Here is a 7,366-nt window from a genome sequence, read left to right on the forward strand (position 1 = left end):
AAATGAAATTTAAGTTATGCAATTTAAGAAAACTATTTCTTTCATACTCAAATTTGTGTTCTGTGGAAATTTTGTGCACTGTGGGAGCCTGGGCTCATGTGGGCGACTGGGGATCACTGCTGAGCTTTAAGCAGGGCTGTGACACCGTCAGATTTGTGTTTTCTCCCAGAGTCTTTTTTCTAAGAGGTTGTGGCCACGTGATGGTCACGGATCACTTTCATCCCCTCGTGGAAATGTTCAACTGTCCTACATATGTCACTACATTTTCGCAGAGTCAGATGGTCTTTCCTGAAATATTTTCTATTGTCATCATTTGTGATCGCTACTATATCCCTGTCTTTATATATTTTCTTCAAAATAGGCTCCCAGTCCATTTCTGGAGAGAGTGTTTAGAGTCTCTGGGTCAAATTTAAGAACTGCAACTGACTTAGTCACTCAACTGACAAGGAAAAGCAAAAAAAAGGAGCATGCCTTTCGTTTGAGAAATAAAATATTAAATATATTACTTTTGCATCCATCTTCTTTCACTTTTATTTGTTCATAAAGTGGTAGTATAGTGCTATTAAAGAACTTTTTTAAATAGGGGGAAAAAAAGCATTCACAATGACCTAACTCTGGGTTTTTGTTAATGGGAACAAAAACTGAACTTAAACAAGCTGAGGTGGAGAAAGCACATATGGGCTCCAGTCATGGCAAAATCCAGGAGTAGGGCTGGTTTCAGATAAGGTTTCAGATAAAGCTGGATCTGGAGATCCCACGAATATCCACCAGCATTTGTGCATGTCCCAGTTCTGTTTTCCAGTGTGTGGGCATTGTTCTTGAGCAGGACAACCCTTGGAACCACAAGATGACCATGGGCAGCTCCAGGAGTGGGCACCATGATTTCGGCAAACTCAGCCCTGGAGGATCTTCTTGTTCTTGATATTAAAGAAGAAAAAAATCCTAGGCAGTGATTCTCATTGGTTCCCTTGAATGAATCACCATGGGCAAGGCAATGAAGTGATGTGTGGGGGCCAGGTCTGGGGCAGGTACCCTGTTTTTTATTTATCCTTTTGCACGTGCTTCTGTTCTTAGCACAATAGGATATTCACATTCTGTGTTTGAGGAGATCTCTAGAACCCTTCTCCATCTCATGACCAGTTCTGCCTTCTTGCGGAAGATTGACTTTTCAGATTCCTCAGTGGTTCCTCTTAGCTTTTAGGCTAAAGCCCTCATTTCTCAAATGATATTTGTATCTGCCTTACTTTGGATTTGGGGGTGGGCTAACTCAAGGGACCACGTGGATTAAAGATGATGGAAAGGTAGTTCTCTCTCCCTTAAATCAGAGTGTTGTGCCCAGAAGGATAAATACATGTTGAGTAGGGAAAATCAATAGAGGGCCGTCAAACTTAAATTGCATTCTCCAAGCACAAGGACTGCCTCCATTTTCTGTTTCTTTTCTCTACTTTCATAAACATTGCACATTTATTTAGTTATAATTTTAATGTAGGATAGACTGGGCCTTAGCAAACTATAGCCTAAGAGCCAAATTTGGCCATCATTGCCTGTTGTTTTGAATAAAGTTTTATTGACACAGAACCATGCCCATTCACTCACACATTGTCTAGAGTTATTTTGATGCTACAGCAGCACAGTTAGTAATTGTGACAGAGATCACATGGTCCTTGAGATCTAAAACATTCACTGTTTGGCCCATTACAGACAGACTTTGCCATCCTTGGTATATACTGGAATTGGAAATCTGCTTTTTTTTTTTTTTTAACTTAACAGTTTCTTGTGAATAATTTCACGTTTTCAGAGTCTTCATAACTGTTATAAATTTTGGCTACAGAAATACTTCCATTGGGTTGAATGATTCTCCTTTACTCATATGCCCCCAGGTAGAGAGCAATACTAAAGGTTTCCTGTAGGAATCCACTCTTTTCATGCAGGTGAATAAAATGTGGAGGTCTTTTAGGTGCTTTATCCATGGTCCTCTAAGCTTAACTCTGTTGAAGCCCATGTCAAACTGTAATTATGTTTTCCTTATTATAAAATACATGAAGTGTAGACACAATGATTCCTTAAGCATCTTATTCTTAATATATAGCACAATGAAAGGTACTCAGTTAAGGATGTTGTTTACTACCTGTGAATTAACAAATTCTATTGCTGGTAGTGCAAATCAAGTCATCTGCGGCCTTATGCAGAACCTTCTGTGGTTGGTTCTTCCATTGCTCTGAAGATAAGAGAAAAAAATGCCTAAACATGAGGTATAGGTCTTGTGTGGTCTGGCTTTAACTTTCTTTACACCTGGCTTTCTGTGCTCTGGTCATGCTGGTCTGGTTTCCATGCCTCCAGTGCCCCATGCTTGTTTCTGCCTCTGGGCCTTTGCACATGCTGTCCTGAGATTATTTCCTAAGACCGACTATGTGTAATTCTTCCTATTCCATAATAGGAAGAAAGTGACTCAGTGGTAAAGAATCCCTCTGCCAGTGCAGAAGATTCAAGGGACTTAGGTTCCATCCCTGGGTTGAGAAGATCCCCTGGAGAAGGTCATGGCACCACACTCCAGTATTCTTGCCTGAAAAATCCCATGAACAAAGGAGCCTGGCTGGCCACAGTCCATGGGGTCGCAAGAGTTGGACACAACTGAGCATGTGTGTGTGTGTGTGTGTGTGTGTGCGCGCACACACACACACACACACACCCCCTCTCTACAGATTTCATCTACAAATCGTTATACAAAGGATTTCACTCACCAAACATTTAAGTATTACCATGTGCCAGGGACTGTTTTAGAGACTGAGACATCAGTAAATCAGACAGGTGCAGTTCTTTTTTTTAATTTAAAGAAAATTTTTATTTTATATTGGAGTATAGTTAATTAGCAATATTGTGTTAGCTTCAGGTGTAAGCAAAGTGATTCAGTTATGCATATACATGTGTCTGCTCTTTCTTAAAAAAACTTTTTACTTTATATTGGAGTATAGCTAGTTAACAATGTTGTGATAGTTTCAGGTGGATAGCAAAGGAACCCAGGCACACATAACACGTGTTATCCATTCTCCCCCAATCTCCCCTCCCCTCCCGGCTGCCACATAACACTGAACAGAGTTCTCTGTGCTGAACAGTAGGTCCTTGTTGGTTATCCGTTTTAAATGTAGCAGTGTGTCCATGTCCATCCCAGACTCCTTAACTATCCCTTCCTGCAGGAGATAGGTGCAGATCTGACCTCATGAAGCTTCTATGCAGCGAAGGCATCAGAGAAGTCCATCAGTTATAACACAGAGTGACAGGTGGAGGTGCTGGAGAAGAGACAGTGTGGGAGCAGAGGCGAGGCCACCTCTCCAGGTTGCAGAGCTAAGAGAAGACTCACGGGGTGTGCTATCAAAGATGCCCCAAGATGGATGCAGATTTGGCAGGTAAAGGGAGGGAAGAAGTATGCCCTCAGTTGAAGCAGCAGCATTTGCCAGCCCCAGAGGAGGGGTTTGAGAGGATTTCTGGGTTTGTTGGAGAGCCCAGCGGTGGCGGGATGCCCCCGGAGGACCAGGCCAGGTCCCCTGTCCTTGCTCTCAGACGGGAGGAGGTGGGCTGGCCTCCGGGCATTCTCTGTGTCTCACATCCCACTGTGGTTTCCCTTGACTCTTCCAGTCCTTCCTGCTTTCACAGCAATCCCATTGTTAGGGTACAGACCAGGATTAGCGTTTGAATTAATATCAAGCTTATTTCCTGCATACAATGACTTAGGTTAAGGATTGGCTGATTTTTTTTCTGTAAATAGCCAGAGAGTAAATATTTTAAACTTTGCAGCCTATTCCTGTCTCTGCCACAAATACTAGGGCAGAGCCCTAGGCTGTATGTAAATAAGTGGGTGTGGCTGTGTTCCGTTAAAATTTATTTAGAAGCAGGTTTGGCCAAAGCGTGGTTTGCTGACCTCTGACTTAGATGATCAGCAACATCTTTATCTATGTCTTGACTTACTATTTGGGAAAAAGAAAAAGAAACCATTTATCAGTTTTTTCAAATGGTGCTTTGTAGTCCCCTGGTGTTTAATGGAATCCTGTAAGATTCTGTGGAGGTGATGAAATGATGAGCCCAGGAGAGGGAGGCCTGACCTCAGGGCGATGGGCATGATTGTGAACCTGACATTTGAGAGCCGTGAAATCCAATCTTCTTTACATGTGTGTGCATATAAATGCCCAAATGTGGTGGTAAACAAATGGTGGAATTTTTTTTCCGTAGGAAAATTGCATTTGTGTGAATGACTTTTTATTATTTCTGTAAGGGTGAAGTCTCAAAGGAGTTGTCGTCTAGTCTGAAGAAGTAGGAAGATCAGAATTTATTTAGTCTGGGCATGACTTCTGGTTGGTTTCAAGAGAAATTGATGGCTCTTGTAATGATTCAGTTTGCTTTTTAGTCAAACCAACTTGTGTAAGTTTTTGGGTGAGGGTCAAACTCTTGTTTCCTTTTCCCATGAAAGATATTATTTGAATGACCTTCTAACTGGAGCTTTTATGATGTTCTATCTAGTAGCACTTCTTCCCCATTTGTGCTGGGATTAGGGATAATATTTCTCTCTCCTTGTGGCTGCCTCCCACTCATTTCAGTCTCTGATTCATGAACTCCTCCCTGACTCCACACTCTAATTTTGTGGCACGCTCTTATTATCCTTTCACTATTCCTTGAGAGCGCTTAGCACTGCTTGTCATGTTCCAGCGGGAAACGGACGAGGGATGGTTTGTTCCCTGTAAGCTCCCCCATTAGAGAGGAAGCCCTACATGGACAGTGACCATGTCTGTTTGGTTCACCATCGAACTCTTATTGCCAGATACAGGCAGTGCTCTGTCAGGATCCGCTAAATGAATTAGCATTTGTGTCTTTTCACTGGCATGGAATTCTAGAGAAATTTGTAGGGTACAAAAGACTTAGAGGAAAAGTTCCACTGCGATGTCAATTAGGAACAGCCTGTTACTCATAATAGACTACTGACAAAGAGTGACTCAAAACCTGAGACCTTTTCAGTTTACTGTAGAAGATGATGTACTACTGGAATCCTCCCCACCATCACCCCGCACCTCAGCACACACATACACAGTGTTCTCATGGAGGTCACTGGCTTGTCATTCAAAGGAGGAGTCTGCCTCAGGGCAGTCTCTGGGCAGGGGCCCTGGATGGCCAGCGGGGTTTCCCTCATTAACACTAAATTGGCTTCCTTCCCGTCCCTGTTTCCCCTGCCCTCCCCTACTGGTACTTCCTGGGATCACATTCCGTGTAAACTGTTATTTAGTCACTAAGTCACGTCTGACTCTTTGTGAGCCCACGTACTGTGTGGCCCACCAGGCTCCTCCGTCCATGGGATTCCCCAGGCAAGAAGACTGGAGTGGGTCACCATTTCCTTCTCCAGGGGATCTTCCTGACCCAGGGCTCAAACCCGCACCCCCTGCATTGGCAGGTGCATTCTTTACTACCGAGCCACCTGGGAAGGCCGCTCCATGTAACGCTCTCTCCACATGCTGCTCTCAGCCTCTGCTTCTGGAAGAACCTGACATAAAAGTATTTTTAACTAAGAACCCAGAGGTGGACAGTGCTGGGCCTGGTTCCCTCGGCAAGGCCGTCAACAGCCAGATGGTTCCCTCCTCCTCTTCCCTTTGCGGCAGTGGCTCTGTACCTTCCGGCGTGTTCCGTCAGGAAGACAAGATGGCCACTGCCGCCTCAGACAGTGTGCTTGCACCTGAGGATCTAAAGCCAGAAGTGCTGGGGTGGGGTCAGGAGCGGAGGAGCGGCAGGTGAAGGGATCTTTCCTCAGGCGCTCCTCTGGAAACAAGGAAAACCTGTTTCCCTTAAGGCACCTCTGTGCGTCTCATTGGTCAGGATTGGTCACATGACCAGCACTTGCCGCAAAGGAGGCTGGGAAGGTGATTCATTGGTCTTTTCGGTCTCTGGGGTGGGAGGTGGGTCAGGCTTTTGGGAAAGGGGAATACAGAGCCACAATGTTCCCTGTATCCGGTGCATCTTCCCCCTTTAAAATATTTTGTAGCGGTGAGACCACTAATCTATTTGTCAGTGCAAGGCGGGAATACATAACCAAATGTGCCTCTAGAAAGGAATTTTAATCTCTTCATGGCTGAAAACTTTAAATTTTACAGCAAAAGTTTGAATTCTCTGTAAACGACAGAGATGAAAAGGTCGGCATTTAAATCCGTTTCCTTAACAGATGGCTCCCACAGTGAGCCGAGATCGGAATTCACTTTCTGGGCTCAGCCACTCTCCATAAAGCTGGTCGTGCGGTTTATGACATCAGCAGAGCCCCAGAGTGAATTACAGCTTATCCTTGTATTCACCGTGGTGCCATCTATTATGCTACTGTGTGTAATGTTGATTAGGAAGGTGTCTTTGATAGCTCAGTGGAGGAAAAAGCGCTCATGTTAGAGGCCTGAATTACAATAATGGTTAAAGACAAAGGTACATAAAGAGAGGGCTGGACATTAACAGCCTTTTGCGTTTTTGTATGTCTATGTGAAAAGGAAGAATGAGATTACATCAAGTCATTAAAAATAGAAGCACTCCACGTTTATGAACAAAGACGTCCCTGTCCCTCTCCCCAAACAATTCCTAGTTGAGATCTATGTATCTCCTTAATAAAGTCCTGCTATTTACCTAATGCTGGGAGAAACACACACACTTAAAACCCATAATTTTCGAGTTTTGAAAAAAGAGCTCTCTATCACTCTTGGCATTGAAAGTCAAGGTCATAGATTGAAGGTCATTACTACAAAACAAAAAGTCAGAATGTGTTTTCTCCATTGGAATTTTACTGGGTTGATATCACTTGAAGCTGCCATTGGTTGTAGCTGGGACATTTTTTGAGTAATAAAATTCTAGAAATGGTATTTGTGTTAACATTGTTTGACCAGGAAGAGTTGAGATGCAAATAATTGTTGTAAAGACAAGCCTCTTCCATTAAACTCTACATAGTGCTTCTCAAATTTTGGGGTACCAGATGCTTAGATTTTTTGTCAACTTGCTGAATCAGTCTTGGAAGGTGGGGCAGAGACACCTGTATTTTTAATAAGTTCCTCAGGGAATTCTGATGCATCATACCGAAGTGCTGTGTTTCTGCCAAGGAGCTTCTTTTAAAAAGTCTTCATCATATCCTAGATGCATTTACCAGCTGCTGCGCTCAGCCTTAGGGGTTAGACCTACCCAGCGTGGTACCCACTGGCCACATGAGGTTATTTCAGTTTTAATTTACATTAATTAGAATGAAATAAAATAAAAATTTAGTTCCTCAGCTGTATTAGCCACCAAGTGTTCAACAGCTATGTGTGACTTAGTAGATGACATACTGGACTGCAAAGGTCTAGAACATTTTCATCATTGCAGA

Source organism: Muntiacus reevesi, chromosome 2, assembly GCF_963930625.1.
Source record: "Muntiacus reevesi chromosome 2, mMunRee1.1, whole genome shotgun sequence".
Lineage (NCBI taxonomy): Eukaryota > Metazoa > Chordata > Mammalia > Artiodactyla > Cervidae > Muntiacus > Muntiacus reevesi.